This window comes from Saccostrea echinata, unplaced genomic scaffold (genome assembly GCF_033153115.1).
Source record: "Saccostrea echinata isolate AGI-Se365-2 ecotype Australia unplaced genomic scaffold, CSIRO_AGI_Sech_v1 ptg000054l, whole genome shotgun sequence".
Lineage (NCBI taxonomy): Eukaryota > Metazoa > Mollusca > Bivalvia > Ostreida > Ostreidae > Saccostrea > Saccostrea echinata.
In genome coordinates this window covers 32,493,218-32,516,957 of record NW_026889803.1, presented here as the reverse complement: position 1 = coordinate 32,516,957, position 23,740 = coordinate 32,493,218, and the positions used below count along the sequence as shown (strand labels likewise).

Genomic DNA, 23,740 nt, shown 5'->3' with positions numbered 1-23,740 from the left:
CCCTTGTTGCAGTATATGCTGGGACAAGAAAAGACCTCTCACTGCTCAAAAGTACAGGTCTATATTTGCAGCCCTCAACCAGCAAGTTGTGGTGTCTCAATACTAGTGAAAAATTCTTAAAGGATGTATAACAAACAAATAAACAAACAGAATTATGTGTTTATCTGAATATTTATTACATTTCTAAACCCTATGGCCTTGACCTGTATTAACCTGTGTTAGGATCATACTCTGAGGTTACAAACAATTATTGGTAAGTATTTAATACTTTGATATACAGAGACTATGACCTTGTGCAAAAGACCATTACTACTGGGTCTAGAATATTTCTGGCCCCAAGCTACCTTTGTTTCAAAAGATGTCTACTCACAGAAGACACGTAGACTTCACAATTCCAGTAACTTCATTTGTTGTTGTATAAAAATGTCAATATTTCCCCATGCAAAAAAAAGTTTGTAAAACAACCCCTTTTCTTCTCATGTCTAAGATCTCTATCCTAAATACACATTTGTCACAGTCACTGTCTACTGAATTCATAAATCTAAAGGTAGTTCATACAGTCTTATTTTAATTCATATTCTTGTGTCTTTAACATCATTACACATATAATTTTTCCATGTTTGAATAGACAATAAAAATTGGAAACAATAAATACAATGAATTAGATTTGTTATAACTGTAACAAATAATGCAAATATGTGCAAGTCATGTAAAATTTCATTTTATTTGTAAATGTGTATTACATTGGTGACATTTGTATACTGTTCAATATATGCATAAGGACTTCTATTATTATCAATCTTCACAACATTAGTTTTGTATAAAGTAATAAATAACTAGTATTTTGTACACAAAAATAACATCAATAAAAATAACAATCTTTTACATATCTATAAATATACATAAGAGGAATAAAACACTATTTTGAAATAATCATTACATTTTCATTTCTTGTCAATTAAAAAAAATGAATAGAATTATTAAACTATTACAACATATTTTAAACCACAAATTTGTGTTCTAAAAATGCATTAGATACAAAGTGAGATGCATTGATTAACTGTTCATTGTAAGTTGAAATGAAGTTATTACTTATAAAAATACTTTCATTAAAAAGCAAATCTTTACATAGTTTATTTGATGAGAATATTCCCTCCAACAATAAACTGGCAAGATGTAATACAGACTCTGAAATACCTATACCACCTATTTCAAATAGTACAGTTTGCATTTCATCCATGAGATTATTGACCTTGAAAAATTATAAATGTTTTCTTCTCTTTGAAACGAACATGTGTGCTATGAAAGGGATATATTAAATAATGTTATTACAAGACATACAAGTAATTTTTATCTTGATAAAAAATAGTGACCTTCCCATGTCAATTAAGAGAACCATTTCACACAATATGTGCTAGAATCTCATCTACAAGGTGTTGGCAGACAGGCTACCATACTAATACATCCCTATAAATGAGTTGCAAATATAAAAGAAGTACCTGAAAGTCATTCAGAAAAATTTTTAAAAAGCTGGCTTAAAGATGCTACATTTGTCAGCTGAAATGCATCTTTCACAATACATTCCTAGCATATAATTTTGTGCATATTATATGGTATAATGTTTTTGTTGTTGTTGTTTACAGAGCAAAAATAAAAAGTATATCCATGTACAAATGTAAAAGAGGGCAAAACTAGAAATATGTCCATAGGACATGAATGCCCCGCTGAGGGTATATTAATTTTTATTTGCTTGTTTATTGTTTAACATCCCTCTCGAGAATTTTTCACTCATATGGAGACGCCACCACTTGCCGGTGGAGAGCTGCAAATTTTGACCTATACTCGGCACTAAGGGCCATTAAGCAGTGAGGGATCTTTTTATGTCAGCACCTACTGTGACATGGGACCTCGGTTTATACGGTCTCCACGTCCCACAGTGGGATTCGAACCAGCGACATAAGGATCAACTCCTTACTCCGCAACTCTAGAGCTTTAACCACTGCACCATGTGGGCATATTAGTAATGCAACATAAAAATATTTTTAGTGTATGAAATTTGATGAGAATATCTTAAAATAGTTTCTTTAACATTGAAATCGAAAAAGTTGGATATAGATGATAAATTCCCACCACATTCTGTTAAGTGCATAAGCTCACATAAAATTATATTTAATGGTTTCTTTAAAACTAAGCAAAATGCAAATTTAAGAAAAGTGAGGTCCAGGTCACAGGAAAGTTCAAGGTCATACATTTTTGATGCAGTTGAATAGTTCTCACTAATACGCATAAGCAAAATAAGTTTGATAAAAAATATTTTGAATGGAAACCGTTTATTTAACACTGAGCTAATCACCATTTCAAGAAAAATGAAGTCAAGGTCAAATGAAATGTCAAGGTCAAAAATGTTGATACAGTCAAATACCTTACATCAGTCTGTATCAGAATATGAAGTTTGACACTAATTTAGAAAAAGTGAGGTGAAGGTCAAAGGAAAAATCAAGATCAAAAAATGTTGATGCAGTTGAATAGCTCTCATCAGTATGTATCAGCAAATGAAGTTTGATTACGCTATCCTGAATGGTTTCTTTAAAACTGAGCTAAACACTTATTTAAGATAAGTACGGTCAAGGTCAAAGGAAAGGTCAAGGTAAAAAATGTTGATTCAGTATGTATCAGTATATGAAGTTTGATTGCACTATCTTGAATGGTTTCTTTAAAACTGAGTTAAACACTAATTTAAGAAAAGTGAGGTCAAAGTTAAAGGAAAGGTCAAGGTACGTTGATGAAATTGAATACCTCTTATCAATATGTATCAGCATATGAAGATTGATAAAAATATCTTGAATAGTTTCTTTGAAACTTAGTTTTGAACTGAGCTAAAAGCAAAGTGGAATGGAAGGACAGACAGAAGGTTGAAAGGAAGGAAGACGGACATGACAAACTCTATATGCCCCAGCCATATTCATGGCAGGGCAGAAAAATTTCTAGTGTACTGAAATTCAAAACTGCAGTAATTGATAATTTTTTTTAATATAAATTCTATATCAAAAAACATATACAAACTTTTTTGATAATTTATTCTATTCAAAGCAATAAGAAATGCATCTGTCTGCACTGCTTAAAATTGATAAGAAGGTTATGACAAAACTAAAATAATGACCATGTCCACATTAAATTTAAAATATAATGAGTGACAATTCACTTCACCTTTTCTTTGGCTTTCATTCCATTGACTTTTCTTTCTTTAAAAAATTGTGCTTGTGTACTACTCCATCTATAAAAAATAACATACAAATGAAAGTTTATAGCACTCGATGAACTCTCTCATCCCTTCCTTTACTGTTCAAGAAAAAAAAATGCATACATGTACCACAAGCATACTTTAAACATGTAACTAGACTTCATATTTTCATACATAATGTCACCAACTTTATAAAGAATTGTGAATGCATTTTAAAGGTGAGCACAAGTGAATTGAATTAAAAGTACCAGTATTTTGCAATACGTAGTATTGCGAGTATCTCGCAATTATCTAACTTACAACCACTCTTTAATTAGCATGGGAGTCGAGGAAGCTCTAAATCTCACAAGATTTCTGGGGCATAACATTACAGTGGTGACAATGGAATGATTCGAACAATCATTATGCCGAAACTACAATGTATTGTCAAGAGTTGAACTCCAAATAGTAGATTTGTCAAGTAAGGAAAGTTTAGAGTATTTTATCAACTTTCAAAAGTAACGATTTTCATTTAGAATTTAATAAGAAAAGTCCGCTTAGTAAAAAGTATCGTAAAACATGCAACATACAGGATTAGCTCCTCTCAAAAATTTATTAGGCTGGTTCAGCGCATGTTTAGCAAGATATTTCTCTAGGATTTCTTTCTTATCAGTCCTTATAAATTCCACAATGATCGATCATGCATTGCATTCAATAGTACACTGCCCCCATCCAACAGACGTTTCCTACCTCCGTGAAAGAGTTCCGCTAATTTAAGTAATCGCGATATCAAGTATTGTTGTTTATCCTTAAATGTATGTCAATAAAAAAAAATTATTTCGAACAGATCAATGCTTAAGTTTTGAGATTATCACCCTTGGTATGCTTTTTTGTTTTTTGTATGGATGAGAGATTTGTTTATTGACAGCTGCTTTTTCATTAAAAGTGGAACTCAAAAACTAACTTATCTTGTCATTGGTCATTTGCAAAATTATTTGTAAAAAAACACTGATTGTACACACAAGTACTCTGAAGTTGATATTAAAAAGATTCTTGAGTTTCTGATTGACAATATCTATGTGGTTTTTAGAGACAAGGTCTTCCAAAAATCTCTTGGAATTTCCATAGGTACCAATTGTGCTCCGTTATTATCAAACCTATTTTTGTATTCATACAAAGCAGAATTTATTTAAAATCTTATACATGAGAAGAAGAAAATACATGCTGTCGCCTTTAACATTTAGATATATTGACTAAGTACCATATTGTCAGGTGTAAAGGCCGTAGTCTTGTAATAGACACACCCCCAAATTTGGGGGGGAAATCCTGAGAAAAATGCAGTTCCTATGGATAAAACGCTACCCCAAAAATGCGGATGTATCTCTTATTTTCACAGCACAACTATTCCAAAGAAAAAGTTTAAAAAGTTAAAATATTCATATTATTTCAAAAACGAAAGTAGGATACAACTTCTAATTTTCTTGGAAAATTCAGTTTACATATAAGCTTTATTTATAAGTATTTAAGTATAGTCTGTATTTTAACTGTTATTTGATTGGTATAAATTAAAAATTAAGTCCTGTATTTTTTTTCCCTATAACCCTAAGCATTTTACAATATTGTGCTGAAAATGCATTCCAAGCAGGTGTCTGTGTTTACGTAAACAAATCATCCCAAGCGTAATTAATGTCACACTTATGTATACAAGTGATACCAGGTAACTAAAAAGGTGTGTAAAATATTTATCATTAAATAAACTTTACTGATTACAAGTGTATTGTTTAAAATGGCAGTTGTTTCAAAACCAAATGGCCGGAAATTGTTATATAAACAAATATGACCTACATTAGGGTCGAGAGGAGTTAAATTTGGCAGTGATGATATCCAAGTTAGAAAAAGATAATTTATTTTAAATATACATATATATATATTTAATTTTGAATAATATTTTAATGGAAATATCTTTTTACATTTCTGTTTGCTGATTTATTTATCAGCGATCTGTCATACGTGACTATCATTCAAGAATTGGGGAATAATATGTAATAAACTTACAATGTGGTAACAGTGAAAATCACTCATAAGAGTTAAGAAAAAATGTCCAGAAAAAGGGGTTGAATTTAGTTCCTATGTAATGCACGCACCCACACTTTTGAACAATTTTTCTGAAAAAAAAAGTGTGTCCGATACACGTGACTTTACGGTATTAATTATTTCCATTCATATTTCAACACAATTATCCCAATGAGCTTGATAATTTAAAGATACCACAGAGTCCAGGGATCGACATTAACCGTTGTCCGATTATCCGGGCCAAGTTAATTCCCAGTTAAGGCAAGTGAAAATGCCAATGTACTTGTCCGATTGGGCAAGTGAATATTTCAGATAAAAACTTCTCTTTTTTTTTCATATCTTGCATTAGTTTTAAACAAAACAATAACACTTTCTGCCAAGAACATATCAAAAATAGTTTCTTAAACAAGAATAGTTTGTTTTTCACTCAGAGAACACCAGTTATTCTCGGCAAACAATGTATTCCGATCAGGATATGTATGTTTCAAAACATAACAACTGTTTTCCTTTAGTGTGGCCTCAGTTTTCCAGAGAAAAAAATCAAAATAATATATATATATATATATATATATATATATATATATTTACATTTCCAAATATTTTTCCTTAAGATTCTTTGCAAATTAGAAGACAGTTCATTTTCTCATGAACTACCATGGATGAGCATGAATATCTCCATTGTTACGTCATAATACCGTACTTGACGTCAAAACTATAGTGCAAACTGTTTTGCTTTTAAAATGACAGTTGAATGGCGTAATTTGTGGTAACTCATCAGAAAATAATGTAAATATAAGAAATGAATTTAATTTTTGAAGATTCATGAGGTACATGAACTACAACGCTTCACGCCGGCATATTTATCATGAAGCGCTAACGCGCTTCATGAAATATGCCGGCGTGAAGCGTCGTAGTTCATGTCCTCATGAATCTTAAAAAATTAAGTTCATTTCTTAAATATATATATATTTAAAATATGAATTTTATTTTAAAGAAAATATATTCTGCTGCATGGCAGTGCAAGTTTTCAGGATAAATGAAAGGACAGTGGTATACATGTACAGAATTTACAATTGTAGGATATCTGACACATCAACATTTTTTCTTGGCAGTTAACTTGCCAATAGAAAGTACTTTATTGCACATAAATTAAATTACCCGTATTTTCTTCTTTCTAAGGTTTGGGCAACCAAGTTTTGCATTTGGACAAGTCAAAATTTGTTATCCCATAGGACAAGTGAATATGAAAGTTAAAGTCTATCCCTGGAGTCTGACACATCTGTTTCATATTTTGATAATTTACTATAAAAAGAGGTTAATGGTAACCTAACAACAAACCTTTATGACTAACTTTTCAATCATCAACTTCCCTTACTTGAAATGCAGCAATATACCCTCATCACCTGCATACAGGGTTCATATCTCTCTGTTGATTCGATACGCAAGAGCATGCTCTACCTATGAACAATTTCTAAAACAAAGTAAAATATTGACAAACAAGTTGATGAAACAAGAATATCATCAGTCTTGTTTAAAGTCATCACTACAATAGTTATATGGTCGATACAATGACCTTGTTGCTTGTCAGAAAATATAATCTATCATTAAGTCAAGTGCTGATTGACGTTTTAAATCTAATTTCCAGGCCATTATTTACACACTGAATTGCATACAGATTTTTCTAATTTTTCCTGGATCATGACAGGAAGCACACCGCCGAGTGACTGGTCAGCAGGGGATGTTCACTCCTCCATGGCACCTGATCCCACCTCTGATGTTTTAGAGGTCCGTATTGTTCTGCTCCTGAATTGTACTGTTTGAACAAACTTTTGAGCTTTAATACTGTTTGTTATCTCCATATATTTCATAAACCTGCTAGTAGGACATGTTCAATATACTGGTCTATAACTGTTTATTTGGATGCACTAATCAGCTCAAAATTTAAATAATAAATACCAAAAATATCTGGGAAAAAAACACACTGGAAAAATCTTATAATAATACGAAGAAAGAAAATTGGATCTCTAATATATAGGCATCTGATCACTGCACGTCAGGATTCTAAATGAAACAATGACTCTTTCCCCTCGTAATAATTTTAAAGATTCCACTATTTTTTTTTTAGAATAAATTTGTACAATCTAGGAAGTGTCTTCTCTCAAAGGGATTGATGATTCATTTGTTTTCAATCATCCTAATTAAAAGTAGATTTTATAAAACGAAATATGGAGACAACGAATAGTATTTAAGCTCAAAAGTCCATTCAAATTATGATTTGAGCAGTGCAACCTCTACCTAAAAAACATCCGAGGTGGGATCAGGTGCCTTAGAGGAGTGAGTATCCACTGCCGACTGTCACTCTCACTGCCAGACTCCAGATGATTCTTCATTAAACCTTGGCTGTAACTGTAGGTAACTTGATAGGTGTCTCCACCTAACATTAGTGATACAACTGCCTGTTTACTGCTTAGAGAAAAGTAACACTTAGAAAAGGATAATAAACAAGGATCTGATATACCATGAAAATCCTTAATAGTAGTAAGGAAACACTTAAAACATACTTTCCAAGAAACATGCATTTAATATTACATGTACATAATCAATTTATAAAATTTTAATTAGGGATGGAAATAAATAATATCCAAACAGATGTGTCAGACTCTGTGGTATCTTTTATTTCAAGCTCACTGGGGTATAATATATATAGTTGACATATGAATGGAAATAACTATTGTTAATTGATAATATATCATCGATATATCTCACTGTCGAATTCAAGACCACAGCAAGTGTTTTCTTCTTCTCATGTGTAAGATATTGAATAAATTCTGCTTCATATGAATATAAAAAGAGGTCTGCTAGCCTAACAACAGGTTGCAATTGGTACCCATGGGAATTCTGACAGATTATTGGAAGACCTGGTCTCCAAAAACTACATATATATTGTCAATCAGAGACTCAAGCATCCAAAAACCTGTATTACTAAAGTATAGCTCAATATGATCACCAAAATCATCATTGCCTGACATAATATGCATGTATAATCTTTCTTTAATATTAATTACATTTTAAAAGGCCCTAATTAAGCCATCATTTTGACATTTATTTAATCATGATTGTGTATACTTTATCAACAATCTCTGCCACTTTCATGCGGATATGGCTTCTTTTTGTGTTTCTCTTGTTGAAGAGCTACAATCTCCAAACTTGTGTATTGAGTATAATAACTTTCATCCTTCTCATATTGGCCTAGGTGAAAACAGATAATACTACAGGTCACTTACTCAGAAGGATTACTTGATTTTGTTGATCATGTTGATTGATGGTAGTCTGCACAGTAGCGCTAGCAGTTTCTTTTTTACCATTTCACTGTGAAAAAAAAAATGTGGAACTTATTAAATATTAAAAATATTTACCACTACATTAGCATTGGTGATATGGTCATTGCTCTTTTTTGTAACAAATCAATTAAACACTGCACCTTTATATAGTATGAATTATATTGCATGTACTTTCGATCAATCTATTTAAAAAACATCAGATTAATTACCAATAGGTTCTTGAATTTTTAGTTTCTGTTGCATTGGGCTGAAATTACGAGAAAAACTTTATTTTGAACAAGCATTTATATGTACAGTATTATACTTGCATACTTAAATACCTACTATAATTAAGATTAAACAAGCATTTTGAGAGTATTGCATTAGCAATACTAGTCCCCTACCGGCAAGTGTAATCTGGTTCCCACTAAAAATTGAATTGCCACAATTCCATTAAAAATCATTGATTCAGAAGCATAACAAAATGCAAACTTGAACTGTAACTCATCAAGATACACTTACATACCAAAACTCAGCTCAATATCTGCAAGCATTTAGAAAAAAGTGCGGAAAACAAATGGGACAGACTGAAAGAGGGACAGACAGACAGATGGACAGACTCAGAGGAAACCTATAATTCCCTCTGGTTTCACTGGTAGGGGACTAATAAAAAAGTGGGAAAAAGCCACCCTGTTAAGCCCTACTTTCGTCTCCCATGGTGAGCAGTGGAAAAAGGTCTTATGCTTGGATATGTTGTACATGTACTTTGTATCAATCTGTACATGCATAATCCATTGGCTAATGAAAGAGGCAATGTATTCATAATGTAAACTTTTAAATGTAGTGGTAATGTGTACATTTTTTGCAGCGGTAATGAGTATGTAGCGGTAAATAATTACCATTTTGAAAATGTAGCGGTAATGATATTCACCTGGATAAAGAAATGGTCTATCTATTCCAATCACATTTTTGACAAGATAGGGCACTTCTTATTTGCTGTACATATAATTGTTTTCATTTTCACACTGCTTTTTGGGAAGATTGGGAAAATAAAGACCTTTTAGGAAATTTTGGAATAACCATTACACGTACTTTAAAATCATATATATTGGGTTTCCGGTCTTCGTTATCAACTAAATTTGTTTTATAAAACAGAGGAATTTGAATAGCAAGTTAAGTTATTACTGGTATATATCCAGCTATATTTTCTTTAATTTTTGGGAGAAATTACTATTGGGAAAATTAACACATTTATTGGGAAAAAAGGCACCTTTTTTTGAATTCGGAGTGGGGCCCTTGAACGGCCCCAATTATAGACAATTGAGAGCCCTGTTTCATATTTGAGAGGTCGATTTATAACCTTCGTTCTTCATTTTTTTAAGCTTTGGGTGTGTGTTGATTACAACACATATGTCAAGTGACTTATCTTTAAGTTATTGTCAAAGAAATTTCAAGTCTGTTAAAATCTTAATGTTTAAATAACTTGTGCCCTGTACGAAATAAGATTTTGTAGCAAATAATCTTTACAACCGAGCTGCAATTTTCCCCAAGTTATCAGGCTGAAAAAGGGGGTGCATATTTAAACCAATGCATGTTATATTCGGCAAGATATGGTAACTGCTTGATTGTCACATTTCAGTTTGAAACATGTTACAAGTTTTATTTCAAAAAATGAAAATATTATTGAAAAAGTAAATACAAATACTCATTGACAAAAACTATTTACTAGGGATGGCAATTTCTAACCGGTTAACTGATTACTCGGTTGGAACGATGGCAATCGATTAGAAAATCTGCAATCGATTAGTCGTAATAAAATTATATTATATGTAAAACTGAAGGCAATGTACTAAAATTCATTTTCAAAATAGAAATTCTTACCTAAACATTTAATTTAGCGTTTTCATTTATTTATGTAGGCTGATTGGGAGGTCATTATGGCTCTCCAGATTAAAATTGTGGGGTAATTGGTCAGTCTGAGATATGTTAATTACTGTTAAAACATCATGTCGTTACCCCGACTGTCCTCTAATTCTTTAATGATAATAATCACCGTTGAGCACCATGAATTGTTGTGTGTGTATCTTTTGCAGTTATCTATCACATTAAATTATAATACAAACATTGTAAATTAAGGGGATGAAGGACACATGGTCACATGACTCTTTTTATCTACGTCATAATCTCCGTTTATATAAGTCCAAAACGTGTAAAGCATCTGTTCTTGTATAATTTTTTGACATTTTTTTTTAAACTTAAATTGCCATCTTATATAAAAAAGTAAAAAGTTTTAACATTCATGTAAACATTAACAAATTATGAAAAAGATTGATCCACTCCTCTGTTTCCCTAAACTGCGCGTCCAATAAGTCGGTGACGTCATACACGATCTATTAGTACAGCAAGATCATACTCGGTGAATACAGGGGCGGTATTATTATGTAAAATCAGGTCATAATCAGTATGTGATGAAATATTTTGAGAAACGGGGAACATAAAAATTATGATTGCATGGCTGATGACAGAAATCTTATGTAGGCATATCTTATTTCGCTTATTAAGCTTACATGTGACGTCATAGTTGGTTTTTCCCGTACTCAAGAAATGTAAATATGACACGTTTTTGTCATGCTTATGTCCTCTGTAATGATGTCCTGAGCAATATTGAGATCAGCTTCACCATTCAAAATTTTTACAGTTAACCAATAATTTGAAGGACTTGCATTTCAACATAAATTTAAAAATATTGAATGATAAAATTTTTTGTAAATTACGTTTTTTTTGTTTCTTAAGTTGTCTCAAAAAGTACGTAATTTTCCCTATCCAGATGCGGTGTGACGGGATAAAATTGCTTTTTCGAATTTTAAACCTATTCATACTCTGAAATATTTTAAGAGATACATGTCCACTTGCATATTTTTTATATATGCTTAAAAAATCCCATTATGGACAGAGTATTGGGCCCGGAAACATGAAGAATTAAAACTCCACTTAGATACTGCAGGGCATAGTATTTGTCAATCAATATCTCTAAAATAAGGTCAGAAACCTACTGATATAACTGCTTTAAGATATGTGGGACATACTAAATTAGAAATATACAAAATATGAAAAAAATTGAATGACAAGTATTTTTTCAGCTCAAGGTCCTTCTTCCCCTTAAGTGATACAATTCAGACTTAGTTTTGGTTATGGTGATAATGAAGAATGAACTTGTGAGACATCCGCTCATGAAAATTATCCACGATATCTCAGGCATGGTTCATGGTTTTCTGAATTTTTTCTTGTCTATTGAAAAAAAATATGCGCGTAGTTTTATGATCAAGAAAGACAAATAGAATGAATTTGACCTCTAACAACTTTTTTAAAGACTTCTTGTGCATAGGAATAGAGGTACTTGAAAAAAGTCAAGAAAATGACATTGTGTAGTTTGATACGATTAACCGGTTAATTGGTCGGAACATTTTGCGGTTAACCGATTTGCAATTCTGTATTCGATTGCAATCCCTACTACAGTGGCTGCAACGTTATTGTTGACAAAAGAATCGTGTAGAATCGTTCGTGTTACATGCGTGATCGTTCGTGTAATGTGCGAGATCGTGCGTGTATCAGACTCAATCGTTTGCGGTTTTAATCGTGCATGATCGTGCGTTAAGAAACGTGTAAATTTTGTTTTGTAAGTTTTTATTGCAATGTTTTTGTTATACAAGCATTTCACTTGTCTGTTTTTTTTTTTTTCAATCCGAATTAAAAAGAAATGAAGCGCGATTTACATAACTGAAAACAGAATGAACTTATTATCGCTTGGAAATAAACAATATAGTAAGTCGTACAATATTGCGTTCTCGTCAAATAGCATGATTTTTTTCTGATAAACCGTACTTAGATGTTTGATTTTTTTCTCTGATGTTAATTATATTTATTGCTAATTATGGTCAAGATATTTTTAAAATCAATAGATCAAAAATAAACATTTTTACAAATAAATAATTCTCAATGCTTACATAAGTATTTAGTCGGTGAATGTACATTTACACAACATGATTCTCGGGGTTTCGTTTATCAGTGTTATCTCTGGAGGTTACTTTTGATTATTTTTTTTAATTTCTGCAAATAAATGATTTGTAAAATAATTGTTGATTTTAGAGATTCACAAATTGAAATGTGGATATAACTTATAATTTAATTCATTTTCATGCCATTTTTTTCAAACTTATCCCTTTCTGCATATTATGAAATTCAATTCAATCAAAACTCACGGTCCACCTACATGTACATCTTCTGATAGAACGAAAAAAAAAATCAGTTTTCTAAAGTCAGAGAATTACATAAATAATTTTTTGTAATCTAAAATAATTCATAAATCTTACATGTATTTAGTTCCAGAAATATCCATTTCTTTTTTTTTTTTTCATTTTTCAAAGTCGATGAAATAAAATCAATCATTATTTGAAATCTAAAATAAGTATTAAGCCTTATTTCTTTTTGAAAATATCCATTCCTAAAGAATTTGAACTATTTTGCGTGAAGAATCGTGCGTTTCCGTTAGCAATCGTGTAAGATCGTGTAACGTGTAGAATCGTGTGTGTGAAGGATCGTTCGTGTAACAGATTTTATCGTGTGTGAATCGTGCGGAATCGTTCGTCTAACGTGATCGTTCGTGTAAGTTGTCAAGAATAACGTTGCAGCTACTGTATCTACTAAGTGGTTAGTATGTAAATTGTAACTGGTTACAAAACTGGTTATGAAAATTTTAACTGGTTATGATCTTTCTTAATAGTTAATAAACCAGTTAATCATTGCCATCCTTATTCTAAAGATACCTTGTGACAAGTTTGGTTTAAACTTGTCCAGTAGTTCTTGAGAAGAAGTTGAAAAATGTGAAAAGTTTATGCATGACCCAAGCCCTTGCTTATGCAAAAACATCCAAAAACAGATAGAAATATGTTACCATGGTTATCTAGGCAATTCAGTTAACTTATATCAAACCACACATTGTCATATAAATAAGACTAAGACTAAGTGCTTTTCAAGGGTCCAGATCAGCATTCAGTCAGTATCAAAGTATCATGGTCTTTAGAGTTTTGTATATGCCTTTTGTCTTCAATGGTAACCTGTACTTATACATGTACTTAAATATGGCCATTGAGGAGACCACTTATAATTAGGCATAAAGTAGACCAGTGAGAAAAATTGAGTAAATTGAATTAACCCTTGATATCAAGTATTTACAGTATATAAATATACCATTCTAATGATCTTATTCACTATATGCATCAATACCCTGTATTATATTATACTGCATATCAAATTAAAACATATTCATTGTGTCACAAATGAAGTGTTGCTGGACTGAAAGACATAAAGATGGACAATATGTGAATCCTATAGAGCTTTATCATTTCATGCAGGCCCTAATTAACATTCATTCAGTGATAAAGTACCTTGCACTTAGATTTTTATATTTACCTTTGTCTGCTATAGCAACCTGTACTTATACATATGTTATACTTAAATATGGCCATTGAGGAGACCACTTATAATTGGGCATAAAGTAGACCACTGAGAAAAATTGTTGATATCAAGTATATACAGTATATAAATACACCATTCTAATGATCTCATTTACTGTATGCATCAATACCCTGTATAGTATTACACTGCATAAACTGAAACTTGTTTATTGTGTTACAACTGAAGTGTTAATTGCTGGCTGAAAGACATAAAGATGGACAATGTGAATCCTATATAGCTTTAACATTTCATGCACCTGCCCTAATTAACATTCAATCAGTGATAAAGTACCTTGCACTTTAGATTTTTTATATTTACCTTTTGTCTGCTATAGCAACCTAGTTCTTATACTTAAATATGGCAATTATGGAAACTGCTGATAATTGGGCATAAAGTAAACCACATAGAAAAAATTAATATACTTAATGGGAAAATTTTACTGTACTCACTGTTAATAGCAAGTACATTTATATGCATGTATTATAGATATATACAGTGGTGCCTTGTTTATCCGGAAGCCTCTTTGGCTTAAGTTTGTTAAAAATAATATTGATTAATTTTGAACTGTTTCTTATTTGGGCTAGTAATTTTTTCCTAATCAGTAGCCCCTGGGCTAGTGGGATTTCCAGGAAAATTTCAACCCCTGAAGATAAGTATGAAAAAGTCATTTCTTGAAAAATTACCGTCCGGATAAACGAGTCATTTTTCAATGAACTATTACGTTTTGTAGTAGAAATCGACCGTTCGGATGTGGAACACGAATTTCTGGATTAATGAGACAGAATGACATGGAAAAAATCTATTCCCAAAAAATAGCATCTGGAAGGTGAAGTGTTCGGATAAACATGGCGCCACTGTATATACCATAAATGACTATGACCTATGGTACATATAGTCAGAGAAAAACAATCAAAGCTGAACACATCTCATAAATAGGCATACACCATATTCGATTATATATCATCTACTATATCAGCACCAGGGTATACTCTTCGCATTTGTTACACCTGACTGCTTTATTGTCACAGGTATCGGAGTGGAATGGTGACACATGCTCATGCTGGTTATCTTGCATTGCCTTTGTTTATTTATTTTATTGCAGTTACGTGTACTTGTGTATGTTTGTATACTGCACTGACCTGTGCGACTGTTGTAAGTTTCATTGGCATCTTTCTCTCCTGCCGTGAAAGAAGTACACAGTAATTTTTTGTCGCTACCCAGAGCTATGTAGCATACGTCAGTCTGTCTATACAGACAGGTGACAACAGATTACACTGAACAGTGACTAAGTGAGTGGCTTATATAGGGACCCTACAATATAGCGTGAATATAGGAATATGGCGGAAAAATTCCTTTTACACAGTGTGTTCAGATTTAAAATCACTAACTTTAAAGCAAACTAATGGATTACATACCTTTTCCCATAATTCACTTCAAATTCCTACTCATCATGTACGGCTACTTCATAATCTCACATGTATACATTCTTTGACTTTTCTATAGGAACATTATTTCCTACAATGTACAATCACATTTTAAAACATTCAAATATTACTTCCAATTGGACATACAGGTAAACTTCGTTATCTCGACATCGACGGGACCATCGGAAAATGTCAAGATATCCGAGGTGTCGAGATATCAGAGTTGAGACTTGACGTCCAAGATTTCATTGCATAGCAAAACAGCCAAGCTTATCATATGTATATGACTTTAATATAGACTGTAGCTCAACATATTTCAGAATTCCTTCTATTTTTATTAAAAAACTAAGAAGTTATTTTAAAAATCTTGTTTATGAAACATGTTCTTTATCGAAATCTTTCTAAATTCACAAAGTTTCAGCACAAAGTTACAGCATTGAGCTGCATTCACGTGTAAGTTGCCTTTTCGTCAGAACAGGATACGAAATGCGCTCTATAAACTTCGAACCGTATAAAGTCGACATCCTATATAAGTTAAAAAAAAATTAAATGCGGATTATTTTTTTTCTTATTCTATTCTGGAAGAATATGCATTAAAATTAATTTTTTTAAAGAGATTTGTGTATCTAAACTAACGTAGTGATGTTACAGATGCACGAATTACAGCTGATTTGGTCAATCGTGTCGTTAATCGGATTGTTTCCTGTTGAATACATTTTAACTACAAATATCATTAAAACATTTTTTTAATTCCTTAGTTTGAAATTTTCAGTGTGTTTTTTATTCATTGTAATTTAGTTATCTTTTTCAAATTTAAAAGTTATGTTACGTTTCCATATAAATAACATTCTGTACATTTACGCAGAATCGTGTAGATTTAGTAATGATATTACCCAAGCTCAATTAACTTCTCAAAGACACCGAAGGGGCTTGGGATTCACCTACAAACACAGTCTATAAAATTAATTAAGCAGCGTGCAGTCAAAACATGGGTGTGAAAGGTGTGAAACTTTGACGACGTCGAGATACCCGGAGTCGTCCGTGCGTGACGAGCGACCCTATCTGACAAACAGTTAGGTTCAGTAGAGCAGAAAATTGCCGATGTCGACATTTGCTCTTGGGACTGTAAATATACGTCGAGATAACCTGGGTTGTCGACATTAACGAGGTCGACATATCAGAGTTTTTGCAAATCATTTATATAGTAAATACTGCCGGGACCGCGGAAGGATGTCGACATATCCCAGGTTGTAGACATATGCGATGTCGAGATACCAAAGTTTACCTGTAATTGGTAGTTCACAAGCTAGAAAGCTCACTCAGTAGTTGGATTGATTGTTTAATTGTATGTCGTTTTACATCCTGTTTAAGAATTTTTCACTAAAAAAGAGACGTCACCATATAATGGTCAATAATCTTTTCAACAGTTTTTTTCTAAAGAGATTTCAAGCTGTCTTTACTGCAATTGTCAGTCTACATTACCACCCATTGTGGTATACTGATCCCGATTTGTTTTCATAGGATTTAAGTTTTAGTTTGTGTGATAACTGGATATCAAAAAGTTTCAAAGTAGAGTGTCATGAGCTCATCAATGCTAATTATCAAAACACTACTTCTAGAAAATCAAAATATTTAAGTTAAATTAACCATTCAAAATATTTTTTGAAAAGTAAAACAAAGGTCAAAGTCAAGTGAACTATAATGCTGGTATTTTTCATTATAATTTATGATAAATTGTGAACATGCTATTAATAGCATAGACTTACCTCTTTTAAATTATCAAAAATATGCTGAATATTGGCACTTTAAACTTTTTTATAAGTAGGTCAAAGGTAAGTTCAAGGGTCACAAGATTGGCAACCATGGTATTTAAAAAAAGTCAGAGTGCCAAGCAAAATATTAACCAAATATCAAAAACAATTAAACCTCTTACAATTCTTGAGATATAGGGTGTGACAGATGGACAGACAGATGCCAGGTAAATTGATCCCTAGGTGTTGCACTGCTGTGCAGTCGACTCACAAAAAATGTTCTTCAGACTTATTTATCATTGGAATGACTAGTAAACACCAAACTGAACTTAACCTGCTTAAGTGAGCCAGTAGTGCCCAGTACAGAGCAACAAGTGCTGTGAACAGCGAGTGAAGTGTGACCGATTGATTGAATGTTGTTTTATGTCCCATTCGAGAATTATTTCACTCATACAGAGTGAAGGGTTAAATAATTACAATAAAATGTAAGGAGGCAAGTCTGCCTCACCATAACCTGGTTCTTTGTGGCCCTATTTTTAACCTTCATACCCATCTCCACTGGGAATTCATTTCCTCCTCCCCCAACAATCACGTCATGACTCCATAAGCTGCCAAAGGCTGTAATGGGCAACTAGTTCATTAACAGCTAGGGCTATCAGGAATTCAAAGTCACTGAAGTTCTTTTGGTTTTTATGATACTATCAAACTATCAGTCTATCACTGAGTATCTGCATGCTTTAAAAGTTAGTATTTACCCCTGATTTGCTTTTAATTAAAGCTTTTGTGTCTATTTTCTGCTAACAATTTATTTACAGTTTATAACTAATAAAGCAGCAAATATACCTTACCCCATGTTGCAGATTCTCTTCATCCAAGTAATTGATGTACATTGTACTTAATCTCTTCATCTGTTCATCTGGATCCTTTCACTGCATTCAGACAGTATCAGTAACTGTTATATATGGATATATTTCCTTGTCAAATCTGTCACTTTTTAGGCACAATTGCTAAGTTTGCATCTTTATCAGCATTATTTATTAATGAAATGACAAATTCCATCAGACACACCTGCAAAAATGAAAACAAAATCTATTAATTTACATATAATCATGTCCATATTCTCTTGACTTCATTATTATATAATTGAACTGTTTTATACTGCACTGCAAATATAAAGGGCTGGGATAATACACTTTCGTCTACTATTCTATATCTAATACACTATATTAGGTATCACAATATTTATGCTACAATACAGATCACAATATCTTTAATCGGTTATAATTTTTTCATTTTATATTAAAATGAGACAAAGTTTGACACCATGCATATCCAAAGTCTCTAAAAATTTACAATTTTAGTCATGCATGTATATGTGTTATGCAAGGGTGTATCTGTCAGTATTTCAAAAATTTATCAAGCATGACATTTAAATTGATACAAATATTTTGATTTCAGTTTTTCTTTTTCATGAAGTTCGACTTAAATATTCTTTGATAATTTTTAAATCAAAATAAAATCAAAAACTTTTAATTTCTTCATTTTATTTGCTTGGAAAATAATTATTTTTTTCTTTTGTATTTGTACGAGTATTTAGTTGAAACTAGTTCTACATGTATATTAGCTAATCAGTGAAAATCTGTATGTTTGATTTACATGCCTGTGTGTGCATTATATTACAAATCATGGGATCTGTGCTTGTAGGTGCACTCAATGTTTTAAAGTTATTCATAATTTGAGAATTATTGTCTCTTTTTTTTATTGTCAGTATATTTAAACCAATATTTTTTGGTTCTACAAAATGATATGAATTTATATTTTCTTTTTTAAAAGAGATGATGCGAATTATAATTTCAATTTTAATTTTGTTTATATATTGTTGCTGTGATCTCAATAACCTAGATTAGAATGTTCTAATCATTAAAATGATATTGTCCTATGGACCTGGTTTAAAGATAGAATTCATTCCGTGTATTGGCAATTTATCAAAATAAGCAAGTTCGATAACTCGAACTGACTGCATTTTCTATGAACAATCCAGAGAGTTCCGAATTCAACATGGCGTGTAAAGGACAAGATAGGCTAAGACCCCTTTTTGGCCCCTGGTTTGGGGTGTTGTTTAGAATGATACAACAGTTTATCAATAGAAACCTGTTGTCACCCCTGCCAGAAAATGAGTATTGGTTCTAAGTTATGTGATACATACAGGTCACAGGAAGATCAGAAAATATGTCAATTTCCGAATTTTCTCATTTTATGCAAATTTTCATCGATTTTACAGCACATTTTGTTTCAGAAAACATAGAGCACAAGCTTGCCTATCTACCAAATTTATATATTTCATATACTAGTATCAGATGCATCTTATGTATAAAAATCTCAGATAGGCAAGCTTGTGCTCTATGTTTCCCGAAGTGAAAAGTATATCAAATTTGAGGATATTACAATAGAATTGAGAAAATTCAGGAAATTGTCCTACTTCTGCACCCTCTTCTGGTCTCCGTGTAAGCTTTGAATCAAAATTAGTGCTGGTTTTAAAACAAGCATCATTTTTAGTTCTTAACTACAAACTATCACTATTTTAACTATGTTCTGATTTTTACATCAAATAAGGGGCCAGATTCAGCCGTTACCATACCTTGTCCTTTGAAGCGAGGAAAAAAGGTTGAGAAAATGAGTTGAATTTTCTTATTTCTATGGATTATTTTTTAGGTTAAAAGGCATATAAAATCTCAAAAAGGTTTGTTATGATTAATTTGATAGTTATTTTCAGTGCAATTTTTTTTGTATTCTTCAAAATCATTTCTGAGCGGATCCTTTCCAATATGCTACATTGCTAGTATATGGGACATATTCTAACTGTGGTGATCGAGGGCTTGTTCCGAGACAAAGTTAGATTGTTCTAACTAGAAATAACCCAACACATATATCTTGTAAGTCGAACACATGTATTTCGCAAATTAAATAAATAATTCCAAAAAAAAGAAGAAATCTTGTAAAAAGGTATTCCATAGAGAAAATTACCCAGAAAACGTTGTAGCATAACAAACATTGACATATACTCGAACAAAACTTAAGTTAAGTATGAAAAATAATCAGATAATGGGTCAAAATCACACCAGTGACCACCTACCCTAATCAACTGTTATCCACAAAAAAAAATTATATACTTATATGTCAATCTACTTCCAAAATTACATGTTTTCCAAGATCTTACAAAATTATTTTTACAGTATGTCTCTTCAAATATTTGTTTTCCTGCTTAATGGTACTGATCATGCTGATCAGATGATAATGGGTGGGTGATATTAAGATAGTATGTCCTCATAAAACAAAAAAACAAAAAGATGATACAGGTTACATGTATAGCTTTTACAAAGGTATAGTATTCGCTTCAGAAATGTTCCACAGTATAGATATAATCAGTGATAATCGAACTATGTTATCTAACTTTCAAATATTTTCTGATAATTGCTGGTTAATTGGCTGCAATTGTGAAATCTGACCTGTTGTTGGCAACGTTTTAACCTTATATATACCTGTTAAAATTGTTCATGCATATCGCTTAGCACATGGATATGATGCAATCGGTCAAGTTTAAAATCGGATTATACCAAATAATACACGTTCTTCTATAAATTTATTGCGTTGATTGGGATGCACATTTATTAAAATAATGTGTCCTGAGCAAAATTTGTGCATAATTTACGCAGGATGCACACCAAAATGAATCATTGATGAACACCATATTTTTTTAGGGCAACATACAAAGAACTATATAGCAACCTATGATCTACAGCACATGTAATTTTCATAATGCTAGCTCACATCATAAGGAATACATGTATGACTAGCTGATTGCATGGCGCAGTGGTTTAAGTGTTTGCTTTAGAGTCACAGATAAAGGAGTTGATCCTAACATCACAGGTTCGAATCCCACTGCAGGATGTGGAGACCGGTGTTCAAATGAAACTGAGGTCCCATGTTGTAGTAGGTGCTGGCATGAACAAAATTACTCATTGCTCAAGGGTCCTGAGTACAGAGGTTCTCAAGTGCTGGCTTTTCAATATGAGTGAAAAGTTATCGAAAGAAACATTATAGAAACAAATAAATATGACTATAAATAATTATCTTTTCTTACCATTATGGATGTTGTACATGTCCCTTTCGATAATGAAAAAAATCTTTTTCTGTCAACTTCTCATTTTCTCACGCGATTTTTTCTTGCTAATCTTCTCTCCAACATACCGGAGAAGGTATTCTCGCATGTTATGTGGTACCGAACACACTATAATAAAAATAAATGCATAAATGCAAACAAGTCAACAAAATCTAATTTATTCAGAGACTTGGTTTAAAATGTCTCAGACTGTCATAAATCTTACCCTAGGCAGTTAAAAATTTCCTCAGAAATCTTGTCAGAATTTTAAAAATATAATTTCAAAAAAAAATTCATGGGAAAATATACGGCATATATATAGCCATTGTACAAAATGCAGGAATTAAACTTTCCTGGAAAGTTTAGAAATTGAAACTGTAAAAATATTATCATACCATCAAACCATGTCCATGCTGATCAAAAGACTCAACAATGTATTAACTAACCCGATCAAAATTAAACTGAACCCGACCGAAAGTTTCTAATCTACATATGTAGATATACAGGTAATATATGTAGACTCTGCATAACAATTTTATTAAAATAAAAAAAATTATTGCTTGTTATATGGTTTTATAACTAAATTGAGAGTATAAGCAAGTTAATTTCTCCATGGCAACTGCATAAGATAAACAGTATTTCTTTTCATTATATGTTAAAAAAAAAAAAATGCTTAAATTGATCAGGATCTGTTTCATATGAATCAGGACTTGTTCAAGCTTGACAATGACAACAAGCAATTTTTCTTAGGGTCTCTTTTATTATTTAATTTCAACTTCTTTAAATTATGATTATCTTCTAATATTTCTTTTCAAAATGAAACACTTAATGGGTTTATAAATAAATGAAACATTTAAAAAAAATCAATAAATACAGGCCCGTAAGAAGCAATTTCAGTTTGGGGGAGGGGGGACAGCCATGCATTTTCTTTGGGGGGCACTAACAACCAAAAATTCCTTGACAAGCTTAAAAAGAAAAGAAAAAGGTCATCAGGCGTTTTTTTTTTTTTGAGGGGGCACAAGCATATAGTAGCTATGTTTTCTTTAGTATTCTATATTTCGGCAAAATTATTGAGGGCACCCCCCCCCCCCGTTCCTACGGCCATGAAATAAAGTTTTACATGATTGTTAAGTAATAAAGACAATGCAATAAATTCTGAAAAGTAATTCAAATAGTTGAGGTAATTTTTACTTATGTGTAGACTGATTTACTAGTACTTTCATAATTATAAATATATTCTCCCATAAAATTAGAATAAATTCATGATAAAGGAAATAATTTACTCTGAACATGTTGAACATGCAATACATTTTTGAGTCATTTAAGTTGTTAAAGACAAAATTCTCATTTGCCCAATTAAATTTGAGATACATGTACTAATTAAGTGACCTGTAAAGGTACTTGTAGATCTCTAATAAAATCTGAGAAATTAAATCAGCAGTGCTGTAGATCGAAACTTTAACGGTGGTGATGTTAACTGAGTCTACTATTATAGAAAAAATATTCCAAGAATTATACAGTATATCTTTTGTTACTCAATCATGGAAAGTGTAATACATATAGCTATTAACTGATATGCTCATCTCTGATATAACCTGTTAATTAATCCTCCATTCATGCCAAAAGGTACAGTGTAATAGATTGTTTAGAATATCATTGGCGTACGTATAATAATATTATTTACTTTCTACTACATGTAATGTGTCGGCTAGTGTGATGTCACAGATTTATCTTGAGGCGCAAATAATGGGTAAGCAAGGAGGCTGATGCAGACCTAATATAATACTTGAATTTTGGCTTAATTTTTATTTCCAGTTATAGGAATATTTTTGTCATTAAACAAAAGTTAGACTGTAAGTATGGGTGCAAAAATGCGCATTGTCAAAAATGCTTCTTTTTTGGCATTTGCAACAAAATGAAATTAATAGATAACATTTATTATCAACTTTTCTCCCCCCTTTTCAACCAAATTTCTATCCTTAAAAAAATGATGTGTAGCCTACAGCCTTTTTGCCTATATGGAATATACACCACAAAATATTTCCACACATCCTGCACCCAAACCCCACTTCTAACCCGATTGAAATTATTAATCTGGTCCCTTTGAATTTTTTAACAGTTTGTAGCCCTTAATTCCTCTTTATTTTTGAAGATATTTCAAAATTGTTGCTATATTGGGCTTGTCCAAATCAACTTTATGTTTTATGTACAAGAAATCTAAGGGGGATGCTGTCAGATACATAAATTTGTATGTACATATATGCATGTATGTATCCGCT

General features: G+C 31.8%; 1 long non-coding RNA gene across 3 annotated transcripts; it reads right to left on the bottom strand.

Moving 5' to 3' along the window:
* Positions 1-992: 992 nt before the first annotated feature.
* LOC133205260 (uncharacterized) lies at positions 993-21,948 on the bottom strand. 3 transcript variants are annotated; one of them, XR_009723601.1, is made up of 7 exons: positions 21,857-21,948; positions 21,444-21,590; positions 18,151-18,370; positions 15,543-15,642; positions 8,578-8,662; positions 3,208-3,274; positions 993-1,467 (listed from the first exon to the last, which is right to left on the bottom strand). It is a non-coding gene; the product is annotated as an uncharacterized LOC133205260 (long non-coding RNA). The 3 variants fall into 3 exon arrangements; XR_009723600.1 differs by lacking the exon at positions 993-1,467 and having other exon boundaries at positions 3,127-3,274; XR_009723602.1 differs by lacking the exons at positions 993-1,467; positions 3,208-3,274 and adding an exon at positions 4,583-4,621.
* Between the last annotated feature and the right edge of the window lie 1,792 nt (positions 21,949-23,740).